We start from the raw sequence: 23,761 nt of genomic DNA, 5'->3' as shown, positions 1-23,761 counted from the left end.
TACGGGACATAGTGGGTTCGAACCTCACTGTCGGCAGCCTTGAATACTGTATGTTTCTTCCGTGGTTTCCCATTTTCACACCAGGCAAATGCTGGGGCTGTACCTTAATTAAGGACACGGCCGCTTCCTTCCCACTCCTAGACCTTTCCTATCCCACCGTCGCCAAAAGACCTGCCTGAGTCGGTGTGACGTGGAACAAACAGCAAAAGAAGAAAAATCCACAATTCTAGTCCTTCAGGCAAGCAACTCAATGTTGAAAACATCCTAGGGATATGAGCTACGAATTTATTATAAAGTATGAGAATATATTCTTTACTTATTCCTAAACATTACAATCCTTTTCTTAATTTTATTATCGTCATCCGGTCGATTAGATCAAGTCCGACTTGATGCGTCGCTCTAGCTAGCTCCAGCGAGGGATCGAGTCGGCCGTGATTAGATTAGCAGTTTGCCTTTTTCCACCACTATGAGCGCTAATGTCAGTCAATGTATTGTTTCACTTAAGCATCACATTGAGCGCTAATGTCAGTCAATGTATTGTTTCACTTAACCACCACTATGAGCGCTAATGTCAGTCAATGTATTGTTTCACTTAAGCACCACATTGAGCGCTAATGTCAGTCAATGTATTGTTTCACTTAAGCATCACATTGAGCGCTAATGTCAGCCAATGTATTGTTTCACTTAAGCATCACATTGAGCGCTAATGTCAGTCAATGTATTGTTTCACTTAAGCATCACATTGAGCGCTAATGTCAGTCAATGTATTGTTTCACTTAAGCACCACATTGAGCGCTAATGTCAGTCAATGTATTGTTTCACTTAAGCACCACATTGAGCGCTAATGTCAGTCAATGTATTGTTTCACTTAAGCACCACATTGAGCGCTAATGTCAGTCAATGTATTGTTTCACTTAAGCACCACTATGAACGCTAATGCCAGTCAATGTATTGTTTCACTTAAGCACCACATTGAGCGCTAATGTGAGTCAATGCAGAATTTCAAAATATCGTAAAACGCCTCAGGGTATTGAAGGAAGGAACACTTTACAGAAATAATTATGTAAATAAGTTCATTTGACTAGGATTTGAATCAAAAAGAAAACGAATAAAGAAACAAGTGATTTTAGGTTCTTTTGTCCGGAACTGCATTTAGGCCGGAAGTGACTTTCGAACTTTTTTTTTTAGTTTGATAGCGCTATCCAAGACTTTAGCCCTTCAACTTTTGACACAATTGAGGAAATTGCTTAATTTTACATTTTTCGTAGTATGGGGACCCGTACTTTGTCTGCTGAGAAATGTTTTCAGCATTACAACATTGTAGTCACTGTGTTTACCGCACTTCGGCCTCATCTTCGAAATGAGGTCAAATGAAATGGCGTATGGCTTTTAGTGCCGGGAGTGTACGAGGACATGTTCGGCTCGCCAGATGCAGGTCTTTTGATTTGACTACCGTAGGCGACCTGCGTGTCGTGATGAGGATGAAATTATGATGAAGACGACACATACACCCAGCCCCCGTGCCAGAGAAATTAACCAATGATGGTTAATATTCCCGACCCTGTCTGGAATCGAACCCGGGACCCCTGTGACCAAAGGCCAGCACGCTAACCATTTAGCCATGGAGCCGGACTTCGAAATGAGGTAACGAAGAGCAAGCAAACCTATGTACGCTGTCTTGCGAGAAAGAGTGTAACGCACCGTTGTCCTTACACTACTTTGAAATAAAGAGCTTCCTGTTTGGGAACTACTGTAAATACCCTTCATCATCATCATCATCATCATCTGTTTACCCTCCAGGTTCGGCTTTTCCCTCGGACTCAGCGAGGGATCCCACCTCTACCGCCTCAAGGGCAGTGTCCTGGAGCTTCAGACTCTTGGTCGGGGGATACAAGTGGGGAGAATGACCAGTAACTCGTCCAGGCGGCCTCACCTGCTATGCTGAACAGGGGCCTTGTGGAGGGATGGGAAGATTGGAAGGGATAGACAAGGAAGAGGGAAGGAAGCGGCCGTGACCTTAAGTTAGGTACCATTCCGGCATTCGCCTGGAGGAGAAGTGGGAAACCACGGAAAACCACTTCGAGGATGGCTGAGGTGGGAATCGAACCCACCTCTACTCAGTTGTCCTCCCGAGGCTGAGTGGACCCCGTTCCAGCCCTCGTACCACTTTTCAAATTTTCGTGGCAGAGCCGGGAATCGAACCGGGACCTCCGGGGGTGGCAGCTAATCACGCTAACCACTACACCACAGAGGCGGCGTAAATACCCTTTCTGTACAAAAACTGAGCGATTTCTTACATGGAGCCGGGCTGAACGGCTCAGGCAGTAGCGGCGATTAGGAATTACAAGTGCGTGTGTGTGTAGGGGGCGGGGGTGTATACTGCACCCGCCCCTACCCTAATAAGGCACCGGCATTGGATCTAACAGGGTCGCACATGGGTCAAAAGTATATTAAAATAGGCGCTTATCTAACATTATCTTAAAGGCGTACAGGGTAGGATGACGGGCATACTTAACTACAATGAGAACACATTCGGATTAAATTTTAGCTAACAAGACCGGTTTATTTAACCTTGATGGTGATGAGAATGACACATTAAGATACACTGATGAACTACATTAATATTTATAAGTGTTGCGAATTATTCTGTGGACGTTTGTCCATTATGCGTGATAGAAATGAGTGAGTATATCGCGACGCGATGTATCGTGACATGAAGCGAATGGAAAATTTTACCGTAACACTGAGGCTATATTATATCACTAACCCATAAAACTAACATGCACGCGACAACATGTCTGAGCAATCACTACTCTAATGAAAACCTAGATTTCCCAATGAAATGACGTAAAGGAAAATACACAAATATGAAACCACACCTGGGTTCGAACCGACCCTCACTAGTATAGACATTGCCAGGCCGATGGACAGAACCACCGCTGACCTTATTTACAATCAAACATGACACATAGAACACATAAAAATCATACATGATATGCAGCAAAATACGCGAGGCACTTTAATCTTCCTTCTGACGCTGTAGGCTTCCAATGCCTACGTTGAGCATCGAACTGACAACCCCTTGTGATGAAGACATGGTCCTGTAATCCCTATGTATATTATATTCAAACAATTAATAATGATTCACTGGCAAACATTAGCATTATCGGCCGGGTCACTTGTTAATAAATCCACTACTCTGGCGTGTTGAATAAATCACATATTTAGCCGTTCAAAGAGGCCAACATCCCTTTAACAGGAATGTCCCTCCTTCCTCAGCTAAGGGACACCCACACACACAAAAAAAGAAACACAACTGGGGCAAGGTCGGAGCCACGTCCGCCACCCCAAGGGTCAATAGCCCACATAACAAGCGTAACATTCCCTTTCAAAAGGAAACAAGAACACTTCACACTGAAGTACATCCACAAAATAATCTAAGGGCTCATAACTCGCGCAAATCACCTTGAATTCAACACATATTTTCCCAACAGTATCACGACACCTTCACGACGCGACTCCGGTATTACAATGCTAATATTTGCGCGATCGTTATTATTATTATTATTATTATTATTATTATTATTATTATTATTATTATTATTATTATTATTATTGCCATTCTACACGACTTACCCGCTGCTTTGTTCATAGCTGGTCATCGAGCGGAATCTATTTAGCACTTGGTTACTTTATCGTCACATGGCAATACATTAATTAATCAATTAACATTCACACGGATTGATATTTGACACTCGCATTATAATTACATCCTGGTAAATTTAATCACCTAATCAATTTAAATCATAACGCTCCCTATCTAAATATTTCAGGGGGGGGGGTTGGTTGTCAGTTCTACCGGCGCTTCGTAGTTCCGTGTCTTCACACCACATAGTACTTACCATTTTTACTTGCCATGCACTTATCAAATTAGAATAATTACTCTAATTAATAACTACTCTAACTGCAATCCCCTAAACTCAATCTGACGCAAATAATCAAACAAAATCTCCCAAGATAAAATAATTTAATAAATCTCTACCACATGCAAAACTAAAGTATTATATACCCTAAATTATTTACAATCAATGACTCAGACCTGTCGTCGGCTTCCTAAACTAAGAATTAACAACTACGCGCCCATTTCGGCGCTTTATTTCAACTGGACTACATCTTTAACCTTTTATAGCGTCAGCTTACGATAAACATTTCCCATCCCCACTAGGCATGCCAGATATAAAAATTAATACTCATCTCTATCACATGACGACACCTTCGTCATTTCGGGAGGTCCATCCTGGGCTTACTCTTGGTCCATGGGCACCGCGGTGATTACTTGCATTTCCATACCACCTTGAAGTTGAAAGTCCATGGTTCCTTGCTGGTGGAGCCGCTGGCAGTAGATCCTGTGCACAAACACGTCACTGTTTTAATTCCACACTCTGGTTAACAACGTTCAGCGTGAACGTCCGGTCACGATCTCGGATACTACTACGTAGTCCGCGGTTCAGTACCGAATCCCGTCTATCTCTCAGCTACTATTCAGTCTGCTGCTACGTAATACTATCGTGCTATAGTAATAATAATAATAATAATAATAATAATAATAATAATAATAATAATAATAATAATAATACTTTCTGCACTGAATGTTTGCGACACAACACGGTTTTATAAAAACTAACACTGGTGTCACGGAGACCAAATATATATACTCTTTATGCGAATTCTATTATTTCACTTGAAATTGAAGTTAAATTCACTAGAACAAAGAACTAATGAGAGCTTAACCAAACATAGCTCCGCCGTCGGTAAGTCCCGAGTCCCGAGTGACGCTCGTCCCTCACTGCAGTGGTTTTTACAAGGGAGTGATACCCCTTCCACTAATTTGCGTGTTTCCTATCCACGGCGCACTTGAGACGTAATAGTACGGCTAATCAGGTGACCAATATTTAGTTGATGTGATTGAGACAAATCCATTCAATCATCCTTCGGTGGATCTCCTTTAATTAATTAAAATCTGTCCGGCTTCCCCTACCACGCGGGGTGAACTCCCTCCGTCAAGGACGTGTCATGAGAATAAACAGATGGCCCCGGTACTTTTCCACGCAGAAACAACACAATATTCTTTCTTCTTCTGAAAGTTGTCAAGAAAGGGAACATTAGACACTCTAAATAAATGTCCCAGTGACATTTATCCCTTTTAAATCGGGAGACGACTCCAGAATTCGAGTTTCATTAATTTCTAGATCGTAGATAATTAAGTTGGCTAGTCCGAATTCAAGATGGCACCTATATTTCGTTTCGAAAAAGTTGGTTTCCCCTCATTCTCTAAGTCTTGAGGAGGGATGTCTTCTCTCGAGTGATGTCATGGGGAATCCCCATTCATAACCCCTCCTGCTAGGGTAGGTCGGCTTGACGCCTGCCGCGAGTTCCAGCTACACAAAGGACCATATTGCGCGATAGGTCGCAAACAAAGAAATCTCGTAAAATAACTTTAAAAGACTCAATTTATCTATCTTAATGGTATGAATATTAATTAGTTTCGGTATTACCTGTATTAATGATATGAATATTAATCAATTTCAGCATTGTTTTCTTTAAATAGCATTGCGTGCGTAATTACGAAGATCAATATCAACCAAAGGTCCTTAGATCATGCCCCTGTCGGGTTCAATACATCAAAACCGAAGGGAGAAAAGCTACAAAATGGTAAGTTTTTTTAATGCTCTCAGAGCGAATTTCAACAAGGAGGTAAAGGTTCACAGTTTATCAACTTAAGTGCGGTAATAATAGTTTGAGATTTTTATCCAATACGTTACAATAAACTTCCACGAAACGAACAGTTAATTAATTAATGGCGTATGGCCTCCGGAGAGGCCTGGTGCGGGTCTTTTTTCTAGTAGACGGCCTATTAGGCGACCTGATTGTCTGTGAAGATGAGGGCCCTACGTAGGATGATTTATAATGCTGAATACGCCACAAACACCCAGCCCCCGAGCCATTGGAATTAACTAATTAAGGTTAAAATCCCCGACCCAGGCGGGAATCGAACCCGGGACCCTCTAGACCAAAGGCCAGCACGATAACCATTTAGCCATGGAGCCATGACACGAAAGGAAGAATATTACACATGCATAACAATTAAACAGAAGTACGGCGTGATTGTACAAATAAAAATCGTTCAGTATTTGACTACACATTAAGAAACTAACAGACACTAGAGAGATTGCCAGAGTGAGGAATGCGTGCAGCTACTGGGAAAATCATACCTCTGTGTCCATGACCTAGGCAAAAATACATGTTCCTGCTAGCCTTTCTCACAGCAAATGCAAATTCTCCACGACTTGCTGTGGCGCTATACAAATCAGTCAGTTAGCCGCGACGAAAAATATTTTGTGGTATTTCCGCTAATGTCCGCCTCTGTGGTGTAGTGGTTAGTGTGATTAGCTGCCACCTCCGGAGGCCCGGGTTCGATTCCCGGCTCTGCCACGAAATTTGAAAAGTGGTACGAGGGCTAGAACGGGGTCCACAGCCTCGGAAGGTCAACTGAGTAGAGGAGGGTTCGATTCCCACCTCAGCCATCCTGGAAGTGGTTTTCCGTGGTTTTCCACTTCTCCAGGCAAATACCGGGATGGTACCTAACTTAAGGCCCCGGCCGCTTCCTTCCGTCTTCCTTGTCTATCTCTTCCAATCATCCCATCCCCCACCAAGGCCCCAGTTCAGCATAGCAGGTGAGGCTGCCTAAGCAAGGTACTGGTCATTCTCCCCAGTTGTATCCCCGACCCAATGTCTCACGCTCCAGGACACTGCCCTTGAGGCGGTAGAGGTGGGATTCCTCGCCGAGTCGGAGGGACAAGCCAACCCTGGAGGGTAAACAGATTTAAAAGAAAGAAAGAAAGAAAGAAAGAAAGAAAGAAAGAAGAAAGAAAGAATTTCCGCTAAAACTTTTATTAGTAATTTAAAAACATTAAGGAAAGAATTAGCTGCTAAGACAACAGGGTTTGTACAACTCGCTTTTTTAAAATTACTACATTCAGCCGATTGAAATGGAATAAAAATGTAACTTTTTCTTCATCAAGTGGAGAGGCTGGCCTCTCCCCCCTCCCCCTTCCCCATCTAATCACTGCTACTGTGTCAGGTGGTAGAAGTGCCAATCTTCTGAATACAAGTTGACGGCTTCGAACTTGGTTCCTTCAGTCTAGTGGTATTTGAATGTGGTCCAATACATCTACCTCGTGCTTAGCGGCATGTAAAACAATTCAACGTGATAACATTCCGATCTCTAAAAAACGTACGAGTAGTTAGTGGGACGTAAAACGAATAACATTATTGTTATGATTGACTCTGGTATGGAAGACTCGTGCCTCGTCCCATTCTGTAGTCATCTATATGAATTACTTCTTGATTATCCGGCTCCATGGCTAAATGGTTTGCATGCTGGCCTTTGGTCAGAGGGGTCCCGAGTTCGATTCCCGGCAGGGTCGGGAATTTTAACCATCATTGGTTAATTTCGCTGGCACGGGGGCTGGGTGTATGTGTGGTCTTCATCATCATTTCCTCCTCATCATGACGCTCAGCTCGCCTACGGGAGTCAATTCAAAAGACCTGCACCTGGCGAGCCGAACATATCCTCCGACACTCCCGGCACTAAAAGCCATAACTTACGCCATTTCATTTCGTTTCTTCTTGATTCTCTTTAATGTATATTGGTCCAATATACACTTCGCCTTCTTCTTGTTCTTCCCGGCCTTAATCTCAATTTTTGGTTTTCGGCAAGTGTACGACGAGTTGTACGGTCAGATGCCCTTGCTGAAGCAAACGCAGTGTGGAAAGATGTATTCGCTACAGCGTGTTCCTTCGGTAGTTAGTTGTCAAGCGTGTTGTGTTGAGACGAATACAAACACCTAGTCCCCGAACCAAAAATAATTAACCACACACAGTTAAAATCCTCCGCGTCCGAGCATTGAACCCGGGGCCCTCTGGACCGAAGACCAGTACGCTGACCATTCCAGCTAAGGAACTGGACCAATAAACAAACACTTCGCAAAAGAAAAAGAAACTGCAGTCGTATTATGCCAGGAAAGTGACAAATAGCTGTTACGGCAATTTGCAGCTAATGTTCTGTCTTAAATTCGTACTGAAAACAATGATATGCGCTCCTTTATTGACGAAGTGTAGATATTCCTCCGACTAACCAAGACTTCTGTGATAATATTAACATTCTTTGCGGTCTTAGTGGTGCTCAGAGATTTAAAGATTTTTCAGCCGATCACTGTTTGTATCATGAACTGAATAATAATAATATTAATAATAATAATAATAATAATAATAATAATAATAATAATAATAATAATAATAATAATAACACCGAGGTCGATAGCTGCAGTCGCTTAAGTGCGGCCGGTATCCAGTAGTCGGGAGATAGTGGGTTCGAGCCCCACTGTCGGCAGCCCTGAAGATGATTTTCCGTGGTGTCCCATTTTCACACCAGGCAAATGTCGGGCACGGCCACTTCCTTACACTTCCTAGGCCTTTCCTATGCCATCGTCGCCATAAGACCTATCTGTGTCGGTGCGACGTAAAGCAAATAGCAAAAATGAATGCGGCCTTGTTTTACGGCCGGATGCCCTTTCTGACGCCAACGCTATGAGGAGGAATGTTTCTCTCATGGTTATTAGTTGTGCTGTATAAATATGAAGAGGAGTGTGTTGGAACAAACAAAAACACACAGTCCCCGAGTCAGAGGAAATCAGATGCGATTAAAATCTCCGACCCAACCGGGAATCGAGCCCGAGACCCTCTAAACCGAAAGCTTCAACACTTACCATTCATTCAAGGAGCCTGATACTACGACTGGTTTAACTTACGTCCCATTGGCTACTTTTACAGTTTTGGGAAGCGCTGAGGGGCCGGAATTTTTTCCTGCAGGAGTTCTTCTACGTACTAGTAAATCATCTAGCACGAGGCAGGCTGGCGTATTTGAGCACCTTCAAATACCACCTGACTGCCTCAAGATCGAACTCGCCAACCTGGGCTCAGAAGACCAGCGCTCTGTCGTCTACTGTACTACTGTCTGAGCTACAATGAGACAATTAGGAAGCGAACACTGCGTGATACGAAAGACAGCATCACGCATTCTTATGCGAAAGCCGGGCTGAGTGGCTCAGACGGTTGAGACGCTGGCCTTCCGACCCCTACTTGGTAGGTTCGATCCTGGCTCAGTCCGATGGTATTTGAAGGTGCTCAAATACGTCAGCCTCTTGTCGGTAGATTTACTGGCACGTAAAAGAACTCCTGCAGGACTAAATTCCAGCATCTTGGCGTCTCCGAAAATTGTAGAAGTAGTTAGTGGGACGTAAAGCAAATAATATTTTTATTGTGAAGTGATCGCACCTCAGTAACCTACTACAAAGGAACTCCATTAGGATTCGTGAATGACTATACTAAATTTATCTCTCGTTTCCATTAAGATACTTCAGTAAAGAAATCCATGTCGTTAGTGACGTAACTTTTCCTGTGCTGCGGAGTCACAGATTGTGGATGACACACTAAGTAGTGAACTGACGTCAGGTGTAACGAGGAGATAGCATTGTGTGGAGATCAACCTTGGCTATCTTGTGAGAAAAACTGGAGGAAGGGGGCGGGCCACGCGTCATGCCGACTCTCGTGTTCTTTCAACCTTTTTCTGGACGATATTCTTATATCTAAGTATTGCCAGAAAATGAAGTTTGTAGATATGCTTTTAAAATAAAGTGATGCCAGTACGGAAGAAGGGTAGGAAAACGGAACTGGAACAGGTAGATCATATCAAGTACTTAGGATGTGTATTCTCTCAGGATGTTAGTACAGTAAGTGCAGATGAATAAAGGTGTAGTAAAGCTAATGCAGCGACCTCGCAATTGCGAACAACGGTATTCTGTAAGAAAGAAGAAAGTTTTCGAACGAAACTATCTTTACATCGGTCTGTACGGGAGTGAAAGCTGGGTGGGTTCAGAATACCTTATTTACAAGTTCGAAGTAACAGACATGAAAGTTGCAAGAATGAATAAGCGGTTAGAACAGTGGCAATGGAGTTTTCGAAATTACGACATAAAATTAAGTTAGCTATTAACTCGATGGATGAAGTTGTACGCATAAATCAGTTTCGGTGGTGGGGTCATGTGAGAAAATTGTGGCCCTCTTACCTTAAACTCAACGCAATAAAAAAAAATTTGCTGGCACATGCAAATATCCGACGATTACTGTAAACGCACTGTAAAAACAAACGTTTTCGATCCATTCTACAAACACATCACGAAGCCACCTTCCCTGTGCAGAGTGTCATTCGGGTAATTTATTTAGTCTTTCTGTGGAAATCTGCGGTCCCTTAAAGCCCCGGGCCTGCCTGCATTGCAGGCCCTAATATTACGCCACTGGGAATTGTATCTACTCGGAGTGTTGACGCAAGTGCGATAACAGGTATAACTTGAAAACAATATTCTCTTACCCATGGGTAACTAATGCAGATATCGAGCTCGAATTATTATTATTATTATTATTATTATTATTATGCGATTATGGTTAATATTATTATTACTTGTATGTATAGCTATGAAGTGTTACATCCCTTTAGTATTATTATGATTTATGTAGTTGAATGATCGTATTGTGTGTGAGGTTATGTCATTTTTTTTTTATTTTTTTTTGCTAGTTGCTTTACGTCGCACCGACACAGATAGGTCTTATGGCGACGATGGGACAGGGAAGGGCTACGAGTGGGAAGGAAGCGGCCGTGGCCTTAATTAAGGTACAGCCCCAGCATTTGCCTGGTGTGAAAATGGGAAACCACGAAAAACCATTTTCAGGGCTGCCGATAGTGGGGTTCGAACCTACTATCTCCCGAATACTGGGTACTGGCCGCACTTAAGCGACTGTAGCTATCGAGCTCGGTAGGTTATGTCATGAAAGCATTAGTAAGCTATTACTATTATTTACGTAGTCGAATGATCGTATTGTGTGTGAGTTTATGTCATGGAACACGTGTGTTGTACATAGACATTGATATCAGTTCCGTTAATGTAAATACCTGTAAATTTATATTATAATTTATTCTTACCTGTATTTATAAATTGTAAACCATTATTGTGAAACACACTGTAACTTCCAGAATGATAATAGGCACGAGAACGATTGAGAATATTCCATCCGTTGTAAACTGTGCATTACGCACTCTAGAATTTTCACGAAGATATTTTTGTAATGTAACTTTCTAGAAGCCTGGCCAGGCACCTATATAAAGAGACAATCTTGACGGGGAAGTTAGTTGCTGTTAAGTTAGTTGTTGTTGGAAGTTATTGGTTGAAAAGTCATGGTGTAGCAAGGTTATACTTGTGACGACGTGGACGACATGCTTTTAAGCAGTCAACTGTTTTATTTGTGTTTCAATGTTGTCATCTCGATGTGCAGCGATTGGCAGTTGTCTTTAAATGGCGGGTTGTGATGTGAGAGTTTTGTTTTGAGATTATGTTTTTGCTTTGTAAATATATGTGAATAAAATAATTGTACCAACTGACAGCATCTCGTGTGCGTCTTTGTAGATACGTAAAGAGGCCCATAGACGTGCAATATGATTGCGCAATATGGATTGTACAATATATTGTTAGCTGCCCACAGACATACAATATTATTGCACCAACAATCGGGTTTGTGCAATAAATGGAATCGTGTGGAGATAATATTGCTGGTTGTGCAATATATTGTGCAAAAGCGCTCATAGACGTACAATATGCGTGGCAATATATAGTCAGTCCATGCCGGTATTTTGTTTGGTGAAAACTCTTTTCTGTATCACGAAGCCGCTTCACTTCCGTCCGGAAGTTTGCACGCAGAGAACTGATGTTTTACAATAACTTCTTGCTTGTCAGCTTTCGGGTATATTTCGCGATATTTCTCAATAAGCACCGCGTTCTGTTCACCTTTCTTTAACGCAATTACTGTAATCTTTGCTCTTAACGTCTCATAGAGCCGGAAGGCTTCGATAAACTCCAAAATAAACCTTTTCTCCTCCTGTTTGTCTCCCATCAAGATACGTTCTCCCCCACTTGTTGATACCAACTGGCGTGAGGACGCGATATTGCACAATATTGCCAACACACGACACAGTATTTTGCGATTTGCGCAATATATTTCAAACTGTTTTGATTTCGTACAATATATTACACAACCCTTCAATATTAAATACAAACTATCAATTATATTGCACAAACCCCGATATTGCGCAATAATATTGCACATCTATGGGCCCCTTAAGTGTCTAGGCTTTTAAGTGGGGTATGATTCAATACACTGGGGCTTTTGCGGCAAGGAAAATCTGGCTACACATATTTCTGGTACTGGCAACCACTTGATGAGTACATGGATATGGTAGTCTACGGAGAAGTAAGACGTAATTCATGGGAAACACAACGTATTTTCCAATTTGGACAAAGGGCACCGACTGCGGGTATATTTTGGTACGCGCAGCACGGTTCTCTGCGTTCATTCATTATTACCTACTTACGAATATATCCATTCTCAGCCATCTCCTACACAAGAACTTATTAGCTGAAGAGGTGTTTTCACGTTATTAGGTGAACTGTAGTCCGCATAAATCCGAAGAAATAGGCGCGGATGATTCACCCAGTATATCATAGTAGACAAACGTCATGTGTTTTTATCGTGCGGAGAGATTTATCAAGTGAAAGTTTACCTTCATAGTGCAAATATGTTATATGCGGTCTCATTTTGCGTGTTATCACTATAACGCGATTTTAATTTAACTTAAAGTCGTAACCGGTAGCAATTTCGCAATTACCCTGTGCGTGGTCGCGTATCTTACCGTGCATACAGTTTTGAACAAGGCACCATCGTGGTGCATGTCAGTCTTTACGTGGACTAGTAAGTTCCAGCAACGCACACATTATGGGTCAAAACATCTCCAAGACTGAACAACAGATACATTCTACAACACTTAAATGGCTCCAAGTAACTGGAGTGTACGATAAGAAAATTCCATTGCATAAAAATTTTATGTCTACCGCAAAGTGATCCGAACCGACAACATGAAAACGTGAAATGGAACTGAAGATGCTGGAATGGTCCATTGGCTTGACTCGACCGTGCCATGCACGGAACGATGATGTACGAAAGAAATTCAATGTTACCCCCAGTCACACAAAAAATGCAGGAATCATGTGTTCGATAACATGGAGATGTACATTGCTGCATTGGCAAAGACCGCCCTTCAACTGAACGTGCAGCGTCGCCTGTCACGAAGACAACAAACACATTGGCTGGACAGGGTGTGAGATTAAATGCACCTCGCAAAACTCAACCCTCGGAATACTATGGATCGTTTGAAGTGGAAAAAAAAAAAAAAAAAAAAAAAAAAAAAAAAAAAATTGGCGGTAGGCTGTCAGTATTGTAATGGCCGTAGGGTTTTGTGGCTTTCGTAGACTTGGTTATTAGAAATAAAATACAAATGTTATGTAGATAATTAATTTTATTCACTAGAACGTGGTACACTTGGAATGGGGGCAATAACTGTGTGTGTTAATTGTTATCGGTCTTTTCGCTGTTTCAGTTTCTCATTTTTTAATGCTATTTGTTCGGGGCGTCCACCTGTACACATCTTTTGCCCCTACTTGCACCATGTGATATGAACCTGCGTATAACTGGAATAGAGGAAGTGTAATAGAGTGTTGAATGTGAGGAAAGGAACGTTAAGGACGACACAAACACCCAGTCCCCAGGCCAGGAATATTAATCATTTACAATTAAAAACCCCTGTCCCAGCCGGGAATCGAACTCGGGGCCGCCGGGTAACAGGTGGACGCGTTGCCACCTACACCGCGGGGCCGGACTTCAATTTCTCATAGTAACGCCTATTATGCTCTTTTCGTTTTATTTCTGTTATTCCTTCATCATTCACTTTTCTCGTTTCAACTCTTTCTTTTGCACGTTTTTGCCGAACCGTAATCAAATCTTTCTTTCCCACTGTTAAATTTGTTATTCTATGCAACTGACCACGACGTATTCACAATGACAGCTAACCTCCAAATGAGCGCGTGAGTCAACACAGCGCCATCTTATAACAGAGTATGCGTGTGACGTCACATATTTAGCACAAATTTTGCTTTACTTTGAAGCGCTACTTCATGAAAACTAAGTTTCAGATTTTTTTTTTTTTTTTTTCCAAGGGTAGCCTGCTCTTTTATCTGTCAATTCAGGCATTAAACATAATTGTAAGTTAAATATACGCGTTCTTCCCAAACACTAAAAACGTCTTAAAATGTTTCTTTCCGTGTATCCGTAACGTAAGTACATTAAAGGGGATACGGCGCCGACTATCTTACCAATGTGAATTTAAAAAAAAATCATGTTCCTTTTCCTCCGGATCTAATAAAGTTATAAAAATGGAATTTATGTCACATTTCATTCACACCTTACTTGACATATTGACGGATCGTTTTTTAAATTGAACTTCAGGGGACTCAGATACATATTTTTTTAAACAGTCAAGAAATTGAATGATTTTTTTCTTTAAAAATCAGCCAAATCCCAAATAGTTATACTTAAATAACAAAAATTCTTCCGTTTAAATGTTAACCAATATGAGACAAATTCATGACGAAAATTACACAGCTCCGTGATAAATAGTCACCTAGAAAAAGGACCATACATTAAAACAAAATGGAAACTGAGAAAACTGCAGTAAAACTTTCCATACACGTGTTCATATTTCAGTGCATCCCTGCCCCATGTGAGGAAGAATCTGGCTCTTCCTTGGATTCATACAGGTCTTCTAGCTTCCGTTTAGCCTTGTTCCTGGATTACCTAGCTTTTTTCTGCACTTCCTGAGCTATTCCTTCTGCTTTCTGTAGTCTTTCTCGGTCCAATTCCTTCACGAAATTCACACAATTCCTTTCTATTTCCAGTCCTAACTCTGTAATATCAGACATTTAGCAATATTTCCTCCTTTTATTAAAAATACGATTACTTCTTGGCAATTTGAACTTGAATTACTGAATATTCATAGCTAATTAGCGAATCACCTCAAAAATAAATAATTCTAAGTAGTAAGCATGGAAATGCATGTCATGGAGTGCAGAAAGAATAAACAAAAGACAAGTAAAAATTGTGCAGTCTAGCCACTACAGAATTAAAAGGTAAAGAATGTACTCTTGAATGAAAAAAGTCCCTACATCCTAGCCTTCATAATCGCCAAGTTATGGCAATGTGATTATTCAACTCGGTTTCGTAGCAATTACTGACGATTTTCTCATTGTTAACGCAAGTATAAATTAAAATTATGGCAATTTTTAATGGTTAAATAATAATGTATACATAATTTTAAAAAGCAGACTTCAGAGATTCATAAAATACAAAAATGTAAAATTTAACCGTTCCGTGTCCCCTTAAAAGAAAACCGATGCAAGAGTGCAGACGCCATGTACAATAAGGGCTCACTCGCACCTAGCGGAAGGGAGACGCGGCGTGAAGGCAGCAAAATATTATTTCGCTGTGTAATAGAAAAAGAGGAAGTTGCTTGATGAGAATATTTCTTCCGCTTCTCCCTCCGGAATTTAATTTCGGTAACGTTCGTAAAGTATTCGGGTGTGTAGCAGTCGCGTCGAGTCCATGCCATACATGGTGTTCGCTTCCTTTGCGGATGTTCACATTCCTGAGAGAACCTTGAATTACTTTACGTAATTTCCTGTGAAATCTTTGGATTGCGCTGTGTTAAAAATGGATTGCGAAAAACTTATTTAATTAGTTGAAAAGTAGGCTACACCTTTCCATTGAAATAGCAGTTGAAATATCACAATGCTTATTCCAAAAAGCACTTTGAATTTATCTTCAGGATGAAACAACGATTGAAAGAATGTAGAAAATTCACAATTTAAATTTCTAGATAAATTAATGCCATGAACTAAAAATATCCCATTTTTCCTTTGTTCTTCCCTTTCAGCAACTCTAACCTTAGCCTACAAGGAATACAAACCCTGCTCACTCGCAGTGCTCTCTTCAGTAACAGTGTCCGCCTGGCAGTGCGCGTCTTGACCACTGCAGCGCTAGTATACCACCTCACATAAGTAGTCACTAGCATTACTAACGGGAGTTAAAACCAGCACAAATTTAGCTCTACACTATACTTCCTGTATATTATATACGTTACTGAGCAGAATGAGGTAGAAAATAATAAATGTTCACCTTTTACCCCTAGGAGTTCAATTCAGCTATGGATTTTCATTTCAGAGAACACACATACCTGTCGAAATTTGTCTGGAATTTAAAAGTATATAAGGTCTGCACTAGATAGTTTTACTACCACACCGTAGATTTTCAGTGAAAAGGAACGACTTTAACCATTTTCCTTGATATTTTCTCCTCATAAATTGTTTTTCTTCTCAAGCAGTGTTCTCGGCGATACTCATCTGTCATGCTATTAGCGTAGTTAGTGACAGAGGGGCGCAGAAACTTCTGCAGTATTATTCTGCTTAGTTCCTCAGGATGATCACTTTTCTCACACTGTAGAATAGGAATTTTAGCAACATGTGGCAACAAGTATTTGGATTAATGTTTGTGCTATTTTTGGACTGCCCAGCGTTACCGATAACATTTCGTCCCTTACTTGCCCCGGTTTCATCAGCAGTGAAACAAAACTTGGCTTTGGATACCTTAGACGTGAGACCACCTCTGTCTTTGATTTTTATTAATGACGTTAGTGAAAAGGGACTCTGGATACTACTAATTTTATCCACACACTCTTGACATGTACACAACCGAATACGGAAATTATTATCATCAGAACAGGAGCAATAATAATAAGAAACCTAACTTTTGCCGTCACACGGTCTGCGTCTTTACTGTACCACACCTTATCTGCTTATTACTTTAATCCATAATTCCCTAGTTGGCTCTTGGCAAGGGAATTCATGGAAACTAGTTCCAGGAACTTTATTTCTAGAGCCTTGTTTAGAAAACGGTACGCAACAGTACACCATTGTAATATAACTGACGTATTTTAACAATACTCTTTTCCCGTTTGCTCAGTGTGTGAATTAAGCCGAAAGTGTCAGGTTCCAAGTCATCCTCAATTTACAAGAGTTTACGCATTTCATATAGGATGGTAAAATTATATTCTGTGACGTTTGCAGCAAAGAGGTGAGTGAAACTTGTTTTATATTTCCTCATAACGAATTATAATCAATTTAGCAAAATCAACATGGTATTTTAAATAATGCATATTAAGATACGTAAAACTGCAGCTACCTAAAAATATTGTAGAGACTATTTGAGAGTCTGTTTTAGGCAGCTAAAATAACATTTTCAACCCTAAAAATCCGAGGTCTAGTAATCACTATATCAAGTTTCTGTGGTGGTTGGAAGTGTAGTGTATTGTCTGAATATGAAAGGTAAAGTGTTGGAACAAACACAAACACCAGTCCCCGAGTCAGAAGAATTAATTAGACGTGATTATTATCACCTATCCGGCTGGCAATCGAATCTGGGACCTTCTGAACCGAAGGCCTCAACGCTGACCATTCAGCCAAGGATTCGGCCAAAACAAAATCATTATTGAGTTTCATTATTTCTATCTGTATTAACATTCAACTTTCGCAGTGGACGCCACCAGTAAGCATACAACGGGTAGAAATACCACCAACCGAAGTGTTCATGTGAGGTTGAATTGCAGCGCCTCTAGCGGCAAATATAGCATCCACAGGGCGGACAGCTATGAGTGGCTATTGGGCAGGCTTTGTATTCCTTGTAGGCTAAGCTCTAACATAGGAACCGTTAGCTGCGTTCGGCTGGGCCAACCATAGGGTTAGTAAATGATACACTAGAGGTAGCATTGGCGCTGCAGTCGCGTGCGAAGTTGAACGAGCGCGCTGTTTGGCAAAAGCTGGATTGTTTGGGCACGGCCGACTTGATGCGTCGCTCTAGCTATAAGGAGCGCAGCGAGGGATCCAGTCGGCCGTGGTTTGCGACTGTCACTACTGGAGCTTCCCGATAAATTGAAGTATATACTTCTCTGAAGAAAAATGCCAGTCTCCTGTGCAGCTTATGGCTATATAGAGAGGTTCACAAAGGGCCATGGCATATCATTTCACAGGCATTTTCCTTGAAACTCATTTCTGTACGTATAAAATAATACTTTGCGTGACACTTATTGTCATGTGAATTAGCCTACTTGGGCTGACTTTGCGACTGATTGCCCTGTAGGCGTGAATCAGATTATTTGGATCCTACCTTGATGACTGAAATTAATCTTTTAGAAAATGTAAGGGATGACATTTTCCTTTCACTGAATGGCCAAGCCTTTCCAAGCGAATATCCAGAAAAATCAAGTGCATGATACCGAGCGAGTGGCTGTAGACTTAGGTCACGTAGCTGTCAGCTTACGTTCAGGAGATATTATGTTTGAACCCCACTGTCGGCAGCCCTGAAGATGGTTTCCAACTTTTACACCAGGAAAATGCTGGGGCTGTACCTTAATTAAGGCCACAGTCGTTTGTTCCCACTCGTAGCCCTTTCCTGCCCCATAGTCATCGTAAGAGCTATGTGTATCAGTGCGACGTAAAGCGAATTGGTACAAAAAAGAAAGTAAGAAAAGATGTGCATGATAGCCTGGAATTGTGGTCCGTTTTTCACTTTTTGTGTGTATTTATATTAGGCCTATTAAAAGCTATTGAATAAGTTATATTTTCTGTATATACAGTTTGTTGCTTTCCCTTCGTACAATACGTGTAGCAGTCCCCATTCATACCTTACCACTTTTTACAATTTAAAGATTAGATGTGCAACACCGTGTGAACATCCGAGTCCTTTACTTTCGTCAATATTATTATTCCTTTAAATGTCATATAGGACTATATACAAGCATAATGAATTATTGACCGAGAGAGTTGGCCGTGCGGTTAAGGCCACGCAGCTGTAAGCTTGCTTTCGGGAAATAATGGGTTCAAACCCCACTGTCGGCAGCCCCAAAGATGGTTTTCCGTGGTTTCCCATTTTCACACCAGGCAAATGCTGGGGGTGTACCTTAATCAAGCCAACGGGCGCCTCCTTCCCACTCCTAGTCCTTTCCTATCCCATCATCGCCATAAAGCCTATGTGTGTCGGTGTGATGTAAATCAAATTGTAAAAAATATTGTATTTTTTCAATTCTCTTCAATCAAATAATTTTACCACTCTCCCTTTCCATTACCGGAAATCATTTTAAAAGCTGAAATTTTAAAGCAAATCATACGTTCCAGGAAAAGCTAAATAAAAACTCCATAATAGGCTGAAACCTCAACCGAGTGTCATATTTCCACTTGTAATCACGTTTACAAAACATCGAAAATAATAATAATAATAATAATAATAATAATAATAATAATAATAATAATTGTACCGGGTGGTACACCTCTACGCCGCACATTCGAATTTTCCGCCTTAAAGTACTCCCCTACACGAGAAAGAGTGAACTTAAAACTGGATCTACTTAAACCTTTCCTCTGAAGATGTCACTGTGTGAATTTCGACGTGTTTTGTTTACTATTTATCAAGAAGTTTGGACATTCTCTCATAGATGTCACTGCCTAAAACTGTGATCATGCACCCTGGTGCGAAGTGAAGGAACTTTCTTGAAGAAATGTTGTACTCATAAGTTTTTGTCCTTACTAAATTTCGTTCTTTCATTTATGGGTTGGCAATATTAATCTTTCTTTCCGCCAGTTTTGAACTTAGCCAATCCAGAATTTCTGTAATTAATTTTTGACCAATCGTGTCTTTCTTCTTCGACTTTGATGTGTAACTTTAAGCTACCCAATAAAAGCCTGTGGGTGTGTCTTAATTATTCATGAAAGGTCTCGAACCTTCCCCGAGGGTATAAAAACTGCTGAATTTCTTGCCTCTAGGCCACTTCATCAACATCTAACCTAGTGTATGGACGTGTAACAGGAGACGGGAAGCGCCTCTTCCATCAGGGAGCAGTTCTTCAGTAAGGTAGTGGCCGCTTAACATCTTTATTTCTTGCTAGCTCAGCAGTTTAACCCGCGGGAAAGGCCCGAAACTTTTACCATGTAACCCATCTTTACAAATATGTAAATTTCTACCAGTTTATGTAAAAACTTAAGTAAATTTGTAACTGTAATTCGGGGATAGAGAGTGATTTACCCTCTCGAGCTCCCCTTCATATTGGTTTGAGGTGACTACGTTTTGGTAACTGATTTTCTTCTTTTCCTTATTGTTTTACATTTTTCCTTATACGGGTCACCTCCATAGTTTGGGAATAGCCCCTGTTTCATCTGCCTAGTGCCTTTTAGGTTTTAAAATGTGTATTTAGGAGTGCAAGTATACACCTCCATTCTTTTTGGTATTCCGGGCCATTTACTTAACCTGTTCTTTTCCTGCTAAGGCCCAGTAGATTGGGCACAAGATACCCCCGTGTCATTGTTGTAAGTCGTGCCTTGATGGCAATCAATGGTAAAGTCTGATATTGCCTTGAATAGGCGTGAAAAACTGAGAGCATGTTAGCTCTTCTCCAGTGTGTAAAAGTGCCTCTGGGAGGTTTGAGGTTAAAAGTTGGGAGCAAGTGCTCCAGGTATTAGGGGTTTTCTGCCCTTTGGTAAATATGTGTTTGTGAGCTGAGAGCTCAGAAAATGTAAAGGGAGGGCTTGAAGCCCAAGTTCTGTTTATACCACCAATCTTATCTTTCCTAGAGTTAGTTTTTGCTACTTGTACCTATTGCATTGTTTCTTGTTGTTAAAAAAAAAGGAAGAAAAAATATATAACCTTGTTACAGTTTTAAATTAACTTTGATTTTGGTAGTTAGACCCATACACCCCGGCACCTTCTTTCACCTCTGCTGATCCACCAAACCATGGTAATAATAATAATAATAATAATAATAATAATAATAATAATAATAATAATAATAATAATAATAATAATAATAATAATAATAATAATGATAATAATAATAATAAGTACTTGCACGGTTTTTGGAGACGCTGAGGTATCAGAATTTTTCCCACGAGAGTTCTTTCATGTTCCGCTTAATTTATCTATTTACAGAAGCGTGACTTATTTGAGCACCTCCAAGTATCACGGGACTGAGCCAGGCTCGAACCTGCCAACTTGGACTCAGAAAGCCAGGGTCTAAACCGGCGATGATAATATTTTGTCTACTTTACCCCAAAATCTCGCCAACGTTTTTAGGCCTAAAAATTCGCTCATCCGCTTCGTACGAGAGAGGACATTTTCGGTCGTTAGGCAGAATTATACCAAATTTCTGGTCATTTACACAAAAAATAGCGAAATATACGAGCCCTCCTTCCAAACGTATGTTGTTAGAAGGCTTAATATGAGTTGTGTTAATTAACTGCACCTGAACACCGTCCTCTTAAATTACGCATTTAGTCCTGTATTCAGGCTTTTTGGGCTTTCTTTTTTACTGGAGAGAAGAATCGCAAGTATACTGTAGTATCTGAGAATATTTACATGTAAGAATTTTAAACCTTATCTATATCCACACAGTTTTAAAAGACACCGATTTACATTGAGTACAGCGGAGTGAGCTTTTTGCCAAACAGCTGCAATTTTAACATCTCCGCTCACTAGAGTGATTCTCTCGTAGACGGTGGCGCCAATGCTACCTCTAGTGTATCATTTAAACTCTATGGGGCCAACGCTTCACAATCAACTGACTGACAGGTTTTGACGATCAGCTGTCCAAATGGCGAGTGGAGGCGCTCATACAGTAGCTATACAAGAGAATTTCCTCTTTCCGAGTCTCCCCTTCCGGTAAGTGTAAGCGGGCCTTAAGTGGGAGAATGAAAGGATGATGATGATGATGATGATGATGATGATGACGACGATGGCTGGAGGAAATATAAGAAGTTGTAAAGAGGTATTAATGTAATGAGCACACAGTTTCCACAGGCAGAGCTACAAGGTTTTCAGAATCACCTTTAAGAACAATAAGAAATCAAGCAGACGAAATGAAAAAAAGTAGTATACGTTCTTCGAGAATGCAAGACTATGGTAGCACAGATAAAGGCAACCGTTATGAAGAAATTAAAAATTTATTTTTGTTTACAGGTGTAAAATTATAATTTTCTTCTATACTCATACTCTCGCCCAGAATAAATTCGACTCATTTTACGTAATTTCATGTCATGTGATTATTTCTTAGTACTAATTAAACACGTAAAGCGATGGGCACTTGTATTTGAGTTGTGTGGGTATTGATGTATCTCTTCTGGCCTTATCTTCCTTCCAAGTGATATGAGATCTGTCATTCTGATTACTTTATTTCACCAGACATTAATATATCAGGCAAGTTTGCGCTCGCTTGTGTCTCTCGTATTATCTGCTTGTTTCTTATATCGTCAGAGATAAAAAATTCAAAAACACTCATTTCTGCTGCATTGTGTGTGTTATTGTGACCTTGACGGAGCAACCAAATATTTTTTATAAGAGTCGGTTGGTGTATACATTTCAGTGGACTTGGGACATTTATATATTCTTCTGGCTTAGTGAAGAAAGGGCCAAGAAACTACCTCACTCCTCATTTTGCTAGTACGCATTTTTAGTGACCCTAGAGCTTTCTATCACTGTTGATGGTGGAACTACTGGTGATTTAACCAGCCTCCGTTCTGAGAACTCAACGTGCATCGACATTCAAGCTTAAATCATGAATAAAAATAAGGAAAATAAGAGGTCCTGGCAGTGACCCCTGCGGCAAGGTATGAATAATAGCCTCTATGTTTCATAATATTTCAAAGAATAAATTTGTTTCATTATCTCGTTACCAGTGGCGTACGCTGAGTCCAAGACGTGGGCTACCACTGGACTTAGGTTACCCCTTTACGATGGTTGGTTTAGTGAATGACAAGCCTTTTAAGCGTCTTGAGCTGCAACGAAGAACTGTTGCCTTATGGATAATACAGGACAAATAGGGGCATATTTACCCATACTACTTGGCCTTAAGAGTAAAAGAGGAAATATTGCACATAACCGGCCATTAACAAAAGGCAAGGAGGCGAAACTCCAACACTCCTTATAGAAATTACTAAAAACCCAAGTGGTCTTAAGGCCCAAATATACAGAGGTTAATCCCATACTACTGTTTTTTTGCCAGTTGTTTTACGTCGCACCGACACAGATAGGTCTTATGGCGACGATGGGACAGGGAAGGGCTAGGAGTGGGAAGGAAGCGGCCGTGGCCTTAATTAAGGTACAGCCCCAGCATTTGCCTGGTGTGAAAATGGGAAACCACGGAAAACCATTTTCAGGGCTGCCCACAGTGGGATCCCATACTACAAGAGGGTGACTAAAGGAGGAAACTTTAAAGCCAAGACGAGATTTACAAAATTCAGAGTTTGAAAACTTTAGTCACCTAATTGTAAGGTTCAATGGAGACAGCAGAGGGTCACCACGCTTCTTTCCCTTACATTACATCTTTCCCAGTAGGGAATAGAAACAGAGTCCTCAGACTTCGCCGAAAATCCTACATTTAAACCACCAGTTTACAAAATTACAATAAAAGAAAACGGCTAACACCTTCCTCTCAAACTACCCGCAGGCGCCATCACATGTTTAGGAAAATTTCGCCATTATCTTGTATCGCTGGATATTCTTCAAGCAGGCGGCGCCCTTGCCTCCTAGGTCTCCGTCAAGTCACACTCCCAGGCACTGGAGCAATTCATGCAAGGCGTCCCTAAAGTGCCCTGCTTATGTAGTTCTG

At 40.9% G+C, this 23,761-nt stretch overlaps 1 protein-coding gene across 2 annotated transcripts in view; it reads left to right on the top strand.

Annotated features, from left to right (window-relative positions):
- Positions 1 to 23,761, top strand: part of LOC136866633 (leucine-rich repeat-containing protein 15) — a 175,342-nt gene that overhangs the window by 57,603 nt on the left and 93,978 nt on the right. Inside the window, exon 2 of one of the 2 annotated variants that reach the window (XM_067143761.2) lies at positions 19,929 to 20,016. The exons of the other annotated variant lie outside the window; for it this stretch is intronic. The gene's annotated coding sequence lies outside the window, so the exon portion shown is untranslated. The remainder of the gene's footprint in view (positions 1 to 19,928; positions 20,017 to 23,761) is intronic. 2 annotated transcript variants of the gene reach the window in all.

This window comes from Anabrus simplex, chromosome 1 (assembly GCF_040414725.1).
Source record: "Anabrus simplex isolate iqAnaSimp1 chromosome 1, ASM4041472v1, whole genome shotgun sequence".
Classification (NCBI taxonomy): domain Eukaryota; kingdom Metazoa; phylum Arthropoda; class Insecta; order Orthoptera; family Tettigoniidae; genus Anabrus; species Anabrus simplex.
This window is presented reverse-complemented; position numbering and strand designations above follow the sequence as displayed.